Genomic DNA, 13,724 nt, shown 5'->3' with positions numbered 1-13,724 from the left:
TTTCTCCAATAAACAAATCTAATTTCTTAATGGTCCTCAATCTTTTATTTCTTTTCTGCTTGGTTGGTACCGTCACTTTATCATCTTTCAGAAGTCTGTGAGGTCCTCAAATCATGGCAGTTTTAATTACAAAAGGCTAACCATAACAACTTTTCCAGGGCTTCCCTGATGGCGCAGTGGTTGAGAGTCCGCCTACCGACATAGGGTATACAGGTTCGTGCCCTGGTGCGGGAGGATCCCACATGCCGCGGAACGACTCGGCCCGTGAACCATGGCCGCTGGGCCTGCGCGTCCGGAGCCTGTGCTCCGCAACGCGAGAGGCCACGGCAGGGAGAGGCCCGCGTACTGAAAAAAAAAAAAAAAAAAAAACAACTTTTCCCCTAAGCTCCCACATCATGAGTTAGGCAGTGAGTTTGTGGGTGAGACCAACAGGAGAATAATCTGCAATATTATGCAATAGTGTAATAATGAATTTGGAGGATACTCTGCAGAGTATGCACCCTAGCCAGGAAGAATCCTTAAAGTGAATTGTGAAAATGGTTTTGTGATAAACCTACTGGACCATGAGTCTGAACACCAAGAAGTTATTTATGACTGAGCCAGTAAATGTGACCTTGTCAAATTCCTTAAATGTTCAGTGCTGCTGTTTCCTCAAATATAGAAGAAAGAATTCATTAAACAATCTTTCAGACCCCACCTAGTCAATAAAGCTGTTGGATCGAGCTCTATTTAAGAACCTCTTAGGAGTAGGGCTTTCCTTAAAATAACGGGTTATGGAGGGAGAACAAACAAATCACTTTCTTTTGGCCTTTTACATATAGACTAACTTCTCAAGTGGCAAGCCATCAGAAGCCAGAAGGAAAAATCAAAGACTAGATGTATCCATTCATTCCTGACATACTATAAAAATCCAAAATACCCACCTGAACTCAGTTAAGTTCAAAAGGGCTTTTGTTTTCCTAAGAGGAGTTAAACTTAAAATCACACCAAATGTCTCAGGAGTTAATGCTGCTGTTCAGATATCTTAGCTCAAATCTCTTGTGATTTACTGTCACAAAAATTTCTGAATGATACCAAAGCAACCCTACCTAACAAACAAAAAGAGAAGCTATAACCGTATATTGTCATGTGTGACAAGTTAATGTGGAGCATTTTCTAGAGCTGCCCTCTCCAAAGGTTCCAACACACAAACATCAGGCTGAGTGTACTTAAACAAGCAGCGTTTGAATTCATTCCAGCCTCTCCATTTACAGCAATTTAAGACTATTTGTATTCAGGAAACAAAATAACAAGGGACAGCTGTTTCTCCACTTTGTTCTTACTTCTATGCTATTTGAAAACACTTTGACAAGCTAAAGTTGTAAAAGAGAATCATCTTTATAATTTAGGGTAGAAGCAAGTCAGGTAAAATTATGGAGACTAGCATAAAATCAATAGTTTCCTTTTTAAGCCAATTTTACTAACAGACAACTAGCTTATATTTTGGAATACAGGCAATATGCTGGGTGTTTAACGTGTTATATCTTCAATCTTAAGAGATTCAAAACTGAGCCTATACAAGAGCAGAACCCACCACCATGGGTGGTCCTCCATATAATTAGCCCTATGAAGCATGCCCATAGCATTATGGGTCACACCACTCAAGCTGAAGACGGCTCAACTGATGTGCATGGGAATTACCTCAACAATCACTATCAGCATTTCACAGTATAAAAATGTTATGACATGATAATAAATTACCTTCTCCTCTGATTACCAGAAGGAAATCTGGTATGACTACCACAATCATATCACTGAAGCCGTGGACAGCACTGCACCCACAAACTTAAACTGTCTTCATTGTTATTCAACCAAACAACAAAAGGATGATGTACGAGGGCCTAGGGTATGCCTTACGCTATCCTATCTCCATGGGGGATTGTAATGTCATGCTCAAGGAATTCCAATTTCCAGTGCTTGGCTGGGCTACACACAGCCTGAAATTTTCAAAGACGATCACAGCCTATTGGAAACGCACCTTTCAGAACTCTGCATATGAAGAAATGAGTTTGGAATCAAACTCTAAATTGCTACTTCAAAATATGACACTATTACAGCTACTTAAAAGAAAAAACACAAACTCGCTGATTGAATGTGCCTAAAAGAACGCTTTTGATTTAAAAAAAAAAAAAAACTCATCAACAGATTTTTTCCTGCTTCCTAAGATGTGTGAGAGTTGCTTCTTTTCCTCAGATACCGCACATGAATATTAACAAAAGAACACTGTGCACGGGAGAAATGCCTTTTTGTAAACTCAACGGAACGAATGTTAACTGTTTTAGGAATACGTTAGGGTAAGGGCGGCGGTGGGGTGGGGGGAGATGGGGGGAGTCCGAATGCATGTGATTATTTTTAGGTAGCAAATTACCTTCAAAAGGAGCCAGATGGCTCTAGGAACACATCTGCAGCTTTGGTTTTCATTTTCTCACTACTCACACTGATAATGACAGGGTCATTGAGGAGATGGGCACAAGCAGTCCTATGAAACAGACACTGCCTTGTGTGAAAATAGGAAAAAAATGAACCCTAAGATTTTTTTAGCTGAGACTATACAAAATTGGACTTCCATCACTGTTTAGCCAATTGACAAACTTTTCCTTCATGGTTCCTGTACATAGTGGTGAGGAACTTGTTCACGGCCATTACAGCACTGGGGGAAATAGGAGGGGAAGTTTGCAGATTGAAGATTATCCATGAATTAAAAACAACCTTCCTTTTCTTTCTTTTTTTTTTTTTCTTTTTTTTTGCGGTACACGGGCCTCTCACTGCTGTGGCCTCTCCCGTTGCGGAGCACAGGCTCCGGACGCGCAGGCTCAGCGGCCATGGCTCACAGGCCCAGCCGCTCTGCGGCATGGGGGATCTTCCCGGACCGGGGCACGAACCCGTGTCCCCTGCATCGGCAGGTGGACTCTCAACCACTGCGCCACCAGGGAAGCTCAAACAACCTTCCTTTTTATGAGAGTTTTTGTTGTTTCTATTGCCTCTGAACAGCAAGGGAACCATTATCAAAGTGAAAAGGCAACCTACTGAATGGGAGAAAATATTTGCAAATCATATATCCAATGAGGGGTTAATATCCAAAACACATAAAGAACCCATATAACTCAACAACAAAAAACAAACAACCTGATTCAAAAATGGGCAAAGGATCTGAATAGACACTTTTCCAAACAAGACAAACAGGTGGCCAACAGGCAAATGAAAAGATGCTCAACATCCCTAATTGTTAGGGAAATGAAAATCATAACCACAATGAGAAATCACCTCACACCTGTTAGAATGGGTATTAATAGAAAAGACAAGAAACAGAAAATGTTGGAGATGATGTGGAGAAAAGGGAACCTTGGTGCACTGTTGATGCACTATGACATTTTCCATCTCATTCAGTTCTAAACTAAGGAACTTTATTGTGATAAAACAATAAGGAAATAATACAACAATTTTATGTCATGGCCACTGTGCCAGTTATCAGTGTATTGTTTTCCACCTTTCTCTGCTTTGTTTTATAATAGTGGAGCTGGATCCTGTAAACACATCTCCTTTGCCAGCTGGGAGGATGGTCAGCCTTTGTGGTAGACCCTTACTGAGGAAGAGGCTGGTGGAGGGGGCGGAGGGAGGTCTTCCCCTTACTTCACGTGCAATTTATTATTCTTTCTCCTAGTGCACAATCACCAGTGGAGAAAAGGATATCCAGTGGTACTCATATTCCAGCAAGTTTCACCAGCACCCCCAAGGGAAGCTGCCTAGTGAGTTTTGCGGGTCCTTGATTTGGCAGCTTCCCCAGACAGTCTCAGGAGGAGCCGGGCAGATGGTTTCTTGCTAGCTACTGCTGGCCTGCATCACCTCAACAAACTCTACCATCCAGGGGTTACTCCCACACCCTCTGCAACAAAGTCTGCAACTCAGCTTTGGGGAGGAGGGTGGGTAGTAGGTAGCAGGGGCTTCCAAGTCTGTCTTTTCCTTGGGCCTTTTCTGTCCACACTAGGGATAGTAGCTGACTCTATGTTTGCTAATTCTGAATTCTTTGGAGTTCTCTTTACCCCTTAGTGCTTAATATCCTGATACTAGTTAATAATAGCATTAAAATTCCCGTGTTCAAACTACTGGCATGGATTCTGTCTCCTAATTGGACCCTGAGTGATACATTCAGTTAGTTAAAATATTCAGGAAAGAGGATAAAGAGACATATTAATTAAAGAAACAAATGAAGCAGCTGAAAGTTACAAAGTTTGGAAAACTATGAAAACACACCATGGAGGTGTGAAAAAGGAGACCAGTATGGCAGAAACTAATAGCTCTTTGCTAAAATCTGCCATCTTCCTTTTGATATTCACAGAATTACAGCCAGACACATGACTGCCCAGCTGGTCTTCATTCACCTGCTGCCTTGCAGTTATGTATGGCCATCTGACCAAGTTCTCACCAACAGAGTATGAGTGGAAGTAACACATGTCACATCCTTCTCTGGGACTCGAGAGATCATGAATGTCTCTATTACATTCTTTTCCTCCTTTCTGGTGGGAACCCAGATGTAAAGTGACTCAGCTTTGACCATGCAGATGAAAACATTGCTCTAAAGCGTGGTAGAACAACAATTTAGAAGGAACCTCGTTCCTGGTTGACTGTGAAAAGCAGAGATGCCCCTACAAAACTGGACCACTCACCTAAAATCTGATTCACAGAATAAGATAATTTTAAGCTACTGTAATTTAGGGTCTGTTTGTTATAGCAGCTGCGTTTTACCCTAACAGAACTGCCAATCAGGGAAATCACTACTGTTTCTGTGTCTTTCCAGACTAGATGTCATTATCTAATTATACTTTTTCAGAAATATTAAACTATCATTCCCCTATTTCCATATCCAAATGTCTTTTCAATCCCCCCAAAAAATTATTTCCAATCTCTAGAACATCGTCTTGGTCTTCTCTGTCATTCTATAAGCCTGGAATGTTTTTACTCTTTCTATTGTTTCATTTTCTAATACCTCCCACCTTTCAAAAATTATCTCATCTCACCCATAACACATTTTTGACCAGATTAATTCTACTTTTTCTAACTATGAATGCAATTATTTTCTGAACAAGTCACAAGCCTAAGCACCAATTCCAAAATGAAATGTCTCCTGTCTAGAATACTTAAGATATGCATTTATTTTTTATAATAGGATCCTTCTTGTATTTAATTTTAATCTCATCAAATAGATTATAAATTCTCTGAAAATAAAGCATCTTTCTAACTTTCATTAAGTCTAACCCAGTGTTCTATACAAAGGAAATATTAAAAAGCTTACTGTTTTAACTTTTATTCTGAACTAATAGGAACCAGCATTCTGTGGAGTAATGGATTCATTGTGTGGGTCAATAAATATAAAAGATAAGCCTGGAACTTGCTGACATACCAGAAAGCTAGAAAGCCATCAAATATTACTAGCAATATGTCAAAAGAAACCAATCTGAAGAGGCCCCCACTTATCAAAAATAGGACAATTTAAGCCTCAATATGCATAAAAATTTGCAATGGATAGAGGCACACATGTTTATTTTTCTCCCTAGTTTACAGATAAAGATATTTAAGACAGGAACAGAAAAAGCAGGTAACTCGTCCAAGTTCCTGCAGGTTGTAAGTTCTTATTTAACCACCATTCTCCATAATTTTATAGGATCAGTGCACAGCTATAAGAAGAAATGTCTTTTTCTGGCTCTATTTATTCTAAGAATATCACTGCTACTTTGGGGGTGGGTGGAGAATAAAGACAAATAAATATAGAAATAAAAGAAGTAGGGACTTCCCTGGTGGTGCAGTGGTTAAGAATCCGCTTGCTAATGCAGGCGACACGGGTTCGATCCCTGGTCTGGGAAGATCCCACATGCTGCTCAGCAACAAAGCCCATGCACCACAATTAGTGAGCCTGAGCTCTAGAGCCACAGCTACTGACCCTGCGTGCCACAACTACTGAAGCCCACACACCTGGAGCCCGTGCTCTGCAACGAGAAGCCTCTGCACCTCAAGGAAGAGTGGCCCCCGCTCACTTGCTGCAACTAGAGAAAGCCCGTGCACAGCAACGAAAACCCAACGCAGCCAAAAAAAAAAAAAAAAAAAAAAAGTGAAGAAGAAATGAAGTTAAGAAGATAGGAAATCTACATCCTATCTTCTTAATCTTTAGGGGTCCGTGAATATTTGTAGAGGTTCCTTCATTTGACCTTTCAATCCAAACTCATTTTTTCTTTAACCCATATTCTGCCACACTCTTTATCTTTGCAGAACTTGTTCTATTCTTATACTATTTATAATGTTTCATCAATGAAAATGATTATTCATAAAAAGGATTTATTTTCTATTAATTGGGGGTGACAGGTATGAAGATTAAATAAGTCTAGACATATAAAGTGCATGGAACACTGCCTAGAAATAGTAAATACTCAATAAATGTTAAATATTATTATTGTTCTTGTTACTAATTCCTACTTTGTATTCCACATGTCAAGAGCACATGAACTAAAAAATGGAACTGAGAAGTTCTCTCAGTATTACATTAAGAGAATGAAAGTTTATGACTTAAAACTAGAGTTTTATCACTTAAGAAGTCAAACAACATTTGCCCTTTTATTATCAGTTTCTGAAGCTGCATACCAAACAGGATAGGGCTGTGCGAGTGGTTGACCCTGGCAGAGGGGAATATTTTATCACCAATATTGTTTAGAATTGCTTGTGCATAGTTACAGTTAAAAGGCTGACCAACTTTTAGTCAGTGTTATTACTGTTTTAAATCTATATCCTATCCCATCTACAGAGTACCCAATATTTGTTGTTGTTGTTGTTGTTGTTTTTTGCAGTATGCGGGCCTCTCACTGTTGTGGCCTCTCCCGTTGTGGAGCACAGGCTCCGGACGTGCAGGCTCAGCGGCCATGGCCCACGGGCCCAGCCACTCCGCGGCATGTAGGATCCTCCCGGATCGGGGCACGAACCCGCGTCCCCTGCATTGGCAGGGGGAATCCCAACCACTGCGCCACCAGAGAAGCCCCAGAGTACCCAATATTGAAGGCATCTGGGGCGGGACGCTCCTGCTATCCTTACCCCTTGTTATGCCACTGATTTCCTGCAATAATGTTGGAATCATGTAAGCAATAATACTATAGACAATAATGATTCTTTTGAATTTGGGTATTTTATGATCTACTCTTATATTTGTAGATCATTTATTATACACCAGGTGTAGTCGGAAGTACTTCACATATATTAACTCCAAGATCCCTCATAACAACCTTTTAATGAAGATAAAAATATTTTGTAAATAACAAGGATTTTAGTTCAAAAACTTCACTTAAAAAGAGTCACTACTGCTTTTCTATGAGCAAAGATACTGGTAAGATTTTAAAATTGCTTTGTACTATAGAATTGAGTTTTACCTTGTAGACTGAAATAACAGCTACTGTCTGAGAGGGAATTAATTTAACCTCTTTGAAATGCTAATTGAATTCTTATCTACAAACTCAATATTTGCATTGTTGAGATACGTAAAGGAAATATAAAATCCATAGGGCTGATGAAATGATAAAAGACATTTGTTTAATGAAATAACTAAAAAGAAACAGTCACTTTTAGTCTGGGTCTATGTTCTGTCCCAAGTGTAGGAATAGAACAAAATAATACTAATACACGGAAAACATATGACACTTAACTATATAGTAGTGTTTGTTATTGGGATTGTTTTGACAATACACAGAGGAATATTTCCTGAATTTTAAAAACTAGAAAACTTTCAAATAAATAACTGAATGATTTCAGTGATTTCTGTGAGCCTAAGAACTTAAAATTTTCACCAGCTTCCAAGTGTTCATTCTTGTAAGGCCAACATCATTTATGCTTTACATATTCCTATCAGTATATTCTGTTATAATTTTAATTATAATTTTAATAAAAAACATTTTCCGTTGGTAGGAAATCTTACGACATAACTCCCAATGTAGCTGATTGGTGGGAATGATTCATAATGAAACAGATACATAATAATCCATACTACACTACATATTGTAACAATAGCTGCATATTTTTAGACTCCCATATTTCAATCCACCTCAAGTAACCCTACTTCCAAAGTACATTAATGTGGGGAATTTTGTCTACTTCCCATTGGAATTTCCTGATATAAACTAGCTCAGACCAAGCAATTATTATTATTTTGTGTAATTAATTTGGCCATAGCTAAAGATTTTCATTTGTAGATTTTTAAAGGAAAACTGAATATATAACATTTTCCTTCCCTTTATTATGGACTATGGTAATGGCATAAATTACATATAATTATAAGAATATAAGATTATATATTTTAATTATTTAATTCAAATTATAAGAGAAAATAAATAGGTTTTCACCACTGAATATGGAATGGATTTTTGTGTACATAAGAGGACATTTTTCAAATTGAAACTAGTACCATGCCAGAAAAAGTTTTATAAGTAAATTCCTGTCTTATGATAAGAAACATGCATGTTCATATGTGTGGAAATGAAAGAAAGAGTGGGTGTTTGAGAATGCTAGAGGTGTTGATTTAGATGGAGTATAATTGTACTTGAAATTCTGATGCTTAAAATCACTGTGAATCAAAATAATGTGTACATGAAACAAATCGATCAACAGGCCTTCTCTAATAACTGACATGTGAGCAGAGCAATATTGAACCAGGATTGAACTCAAGTCAGGCTGTCAGTCATGATTTACCTGGTGGAACATTTTGTTGGCGTGAAAGTGAGTAATGTCTTTGACTAGAACATACAGAAAAATAGAGTCATCAGACAGACAGAATAGAGATTGACTTGCTTAAAAACTTCTATTGAACCAAAGCCAGTATTTATCCTAATTCTCCCAGTGTAGGCTCATACAACACAGGTCGTAGTTGAAGTTGCAGTATAATAACAGCAGAGTGCTGGTTATTGCTCTGAATATACTTTAAACTGCTAAAACAAAACAACACAAATTGGATTATTTCCCTTTGCTGTTTTCTGGTATACTAGATCTTATTCATAAAAATGATCAGTTAATTAATATATATTAACTTTTTCTCTACTAAATAACTTGATCTACTAGCCTAGAGGTTTAAACAGACTCCCCCAAACCCCAACATAAAAGGCTCTCAACAAAAGACTGCCATGTTTTCTCTCTTGTTAGTTTTCTAGAGATCATGATGATGCTCTCCATTCCCTTCCTGAGATTACACATTTTTAGTGATGTTTCAGTGGCTGGGGATGAGGAAAGAGTTTTCCAGAGGGTCTGACACCTTTCAGGACATCACTGGGATCAAGAAGTACAACATCCAGAGAAAGCCTAGTAGCATAAAGGATGATTCAGCTCAGCAATGGATCAGGGAGACAATATTTGTCTAGATGAATGTATTCAAGGGGATAACAGATTCCTTCATGGCCTAATCTACCTAACCCCTCCTTCTTTTTTCCCTTTGTGAACCCTTACTCATGCTTCAGATCTCTAGTTAAATATCATTTGGACTGAGATGTCCTCCCTGACCCCCTGACTAGGTTAAAGTACCTTATTATACACTCATACTACTCTCCACTTCTCCCTTGTATAATTCACTGTTACTTATCTGTTTGGCTGTGTTTATCTAATTTTGACCTAAATTTCTAGTTCCTTGCCTATAACACGCACTCAAAATTTTTTGTTAAAAGAATGAATAAATAACTGAGATCAGTGAAAGCAGTTATGTTTTATCCTGGGCTTCTAGGGAGAAAATTTAAGATAGGTAGTTTGAGCTTGATAAGTCAATACTGGACCATCTTTCTCTATCACTTCTTAATGATTTCTTCCTCTGGTTTGGAGTCACAGCTCTCAGCTTATTTTAGCATAAGGAATACAATTAACCCGATGCCTTGAGAAACACAAACATCCTTAACTTTATAGTACACATGCTACAATGCTACAAATAATTTTTACCAGCTTAATGAATGGACCATATAGCAGCCATCTGATTCTTCGACTCATTCCTTGTTTATGTACTTGGAGGCTCCAGGTGTTGCCAATAGCTTAGAATTATTTTTAATAGGCTAATGGTTGACATTAGAACAAACCATGTGCACTTGAGCATGATAAACATCATATCAAAAGTGTTGCTGGGCTTCCCTCGTGGCGCAGTGGTTGACAGTCCGCCTGCCGATGCAGGGAACATGGGTTCGTGCCCCAGTCCGGGAGGATTCCACATGCCACGGAGCGGCTGGGCCCGTGAGCCATGGCCACTGAGCCTGTGCGTCCAGAGCCTGTGCTCCACAACGGGAGAGGCCACAACAGTGAGAGGCCCGCGTACCGCAAAAAAAAAAAAAAAAAAAAAGTGTTGCTAGTATCATAGCTATCTCACATATTAGACTGACCTTGCACTTAAAAACAATAGCAACGCAATTATGGTCACTGTTAAATTCAGAATCACATACTTTAGCTCATTCAATGATTACACTTATTCATGGAGCATTTCCTGATGAGGATTCTGTACTCATTCAATAGAATACTGCAAGACACTAAAATCGGTCATGTAAATTCACTTTCAACATTAACTAGAATCGGAAAGAATGTGTTTTAACAAACATATTGCATCATATTACATTCTTCTTTAGAGTGTCACTGATAACAAAATTCCCAATCTACATTTGGTCTTCAAACACCAGTGTCCTGTCTCTGCATTAGAGACTTTGTTTTCAGTTACTCAGCACTTGCACAAATATTTTCCTTCTCTCTTCTCACTCCCTGTTTGAGTAACAAAGAGTATAACACATATTAGGCAGTCTAAAATCTTCTCTGATGTTGTCCAGAGGCAGGTAGTCAGATAGCTTTCGAAGGAAAAGTCCTCCTCAACACAGAAAAACATGCTTAAATATTTTGTAAGGGACTTTGTAAAGATGGAAATAAATAGGAAGCTGGTGAATCCACTCCCCTAATGTGTCTTTGCTGTCATACAAGCAGAATTTAATTCAAAACTGAACACCGCTTTGGAAATTTACTTTCCTCAAGAAAAGTGCAGACTTGAGGAGAAAGTAATTACTAAATATAAGTGACGAAAGGGAACAATGGGCCGAAGCCTAAACAGATCATTATAGTTGTTACCAGAGGGTTTCAGAGTCACGAAGAGGAAGAAAATGGTATGTGCATGTTTGACCTTTTAAAATTACACCCTCATTAGCTGCCTTCTAAACTCTGAAATGTTTGACATGTAATTTAACTTCTGAGAAGATAGGCCATCTCTAGCCCTTACAGAACAATTCTGTTTAAAACAGAAAAAGAACAAAAGAAGAAGAAGACAAAAAAAAAGTAAAAGAAGAAGAAGAAAAAAGTATTGTGTGACTACAGTTTTAGAAACTTACAGACAATATTTATCATTTGGGACAGTCTTGAATCACCTCTAGTACTTTTTTTTTTTTTTTTTTTTTTTTGTGGTACGCTGGTCTCTCACTGTTGTGGCCTCTCCCATTGCAGAGCACAGGCTCCGGACGTGCAGGCTCAGCGGCCATGGCTCATGGGCCCAGCCACTCTGCCGGACTGGGGCACAAACCCTTGTCCCCTGCATCGGCAGGTGGACCCTCAACTACTGCACCAGCAGAGAAGCCCCCACCTCTAGTACTTTTAATAGAAGTTGTAAGTTTCTCATTATTGATTTTGACACTTTTTATTTTTCTGGTCATCGTTTATTGCTATTGACTGGGGAGAGGTTGCAAACACAAATATTTGTGCAAATTTAAATTTAAAATAGTTCTTAAAGAGCTCAATGAATCTTTACCATAACTTACATAAATTGCGCAGAGATAAGTAATGATGACTTTCAAAGTATCTACTAGAGAAGAGGTGATATTTGCTATCTAATTCTTTGCTGACTATTAACACATTTGATATTAAAAAATATCCTCGTGGATCCTTTATGAAAAATTAGATGCTGAATTTTTTTTTTTTTTTTTTTTTTTTTTGCGGTATGCGGGCCTCTCACTGTTGTGGCCTCCCCCGTTGCGGAGCACAGGCTCCAGACGTGCAGGCTCCGGACGCGCAGGCTCAGCGGCCATGGCTCAAGGGCCCAGCCGCTCCGCGGCATATGGGATCCTCCCAGACCGGGGCACGAACCCGTATCCCCTGCATCGGCAGGCGGACTCTCAACCACTTGCGCCACCAGGGAGGCCCGATGCTGAATTTTTTAGACAAAAATTCTTCAGCATAAATATTATTGTCAGACAATAGGATCAGTAGCTTGGCTACCCTATCAAGTGAGAAGAATCCAATAAGCAGCCTATTTACCTGTTCCTTATTTCAGATCCACTGGACTAACAATTCACACTTGAAAATCATAAATGAAGAGAAAATATGACTATAAATTCCTCAAGCACTGGCATTGTGTGGTTTCCTCTCTGAATCCTCAACACTAGCAGATTCTCAGCAGATGAGCCTTTTTGTTTTTCTTTGTTGCTTAGTGGTCTGGTTCAGAAAATAGTAATAAAATCCTTTATTACAAAGTTCTTATATTTTCCAGAAAATTTTTTTCCATGTTATTTTTATCCATTATCCCTTTGGCACAATGTGAAATTGTGAGGACACGTACCAGGTGAAATATCTAAAGTGCCTTCTTTACTTCTCGACTTACATGGTTTTCAGACTCATCTCTTAGTGGGAACTTTATTCTAAAATATATGAAGACATCCTAAGTGCATGTTTTTCACAATAAATATTTAATTGGTTGATGGGAAAGAACTGTTACCTTTTTTATATATTCTACTGCTCCAACTAATTTAATTAAAAGAATATATTTATTTTGTCCAAACCAAGTTTAGCTGCTTCCTATTAATTGAAGAGGTTCATGTTAACTCATCACGGAAATGGATGTTTCCAATACAATGGACAGACTGACATGTACCGTATCTACTCTTCATGATGACAGCTGTGAAGGTTTTTGTTCTTTTTGTTGGTAGAGACAAACAAGAAGTGGAGAGGTGGGAAGGGATACATCCTTCAAACTCCTAGTTTCCTTCAGGCCTTCTCTTCTACTCACTTCTATCTCATTTTCTCTGCATCATCTCTGATTACAAACAGAATTCATAATTTACTCCATCGCCATAGTCATCTAGCCTTTGTATTAATGTGTGCCTTGCTCAGGGTTGGAGCAGAGAGAAACTTTTTACTTAAATGAATTTATATTTTTATCAGCATTGCTTGAGAATGCTCATTTTCTCATATACTAACTAGACAGAGTCTGTTTTTAATTTGCCAATCTAGTTTGTAATATATTTTTATGTATTTTTCCGATTACTAATGAGAGTGAATATTATTTTGTTTACCAAGCATTTGAGTTTCTTTTGGGAATGACCTTCTTATATTTTGCCCATGTTGCTATTATGTGATCATTTAAAAATGACTTATTGAAAAGATTGATATACTTTTCTAGTTCTTATCTTTTAAATGTGTATGTTATATTTCAATGTCCTTAAATCAGTAGAAGCAGATTTTTCATCAAGAACACAATATATTCCTTAATTTTCATCTTTAATTATTTTTTTTAGAGTATTGAGTAGAGTTCCCTGTGCTATACAGTAGGTTCTCATTAGTTATCTATTTTATGCAGAGTATCAATAGTGTATATATGTCAATCCCAATCTCCCAGTTCATCCCACCCTCCACCCCCTCCTTTCCCCCTTGTTATCCATACGTTT

This window comes from Mesoplodon densirostris, chromosome 5 (genome assembly GCF_025265405.1).
Source record: "Mesoplodon densirostris isolate mMesDen1 chromosome 5, mMesDen1 primary haplotype, whole genome shotgun sequence".
NCBI classification, from domain to species: domain Eukaryota; kingdom Metazoa; phylum Chordata; class Mammalia; order Artiodactyla; family Ziphiidae; genus Mesoplodon; species Mesoplodon densirostris.
This window is presented reverse-complemented; position numbering follows the sequence as displayed.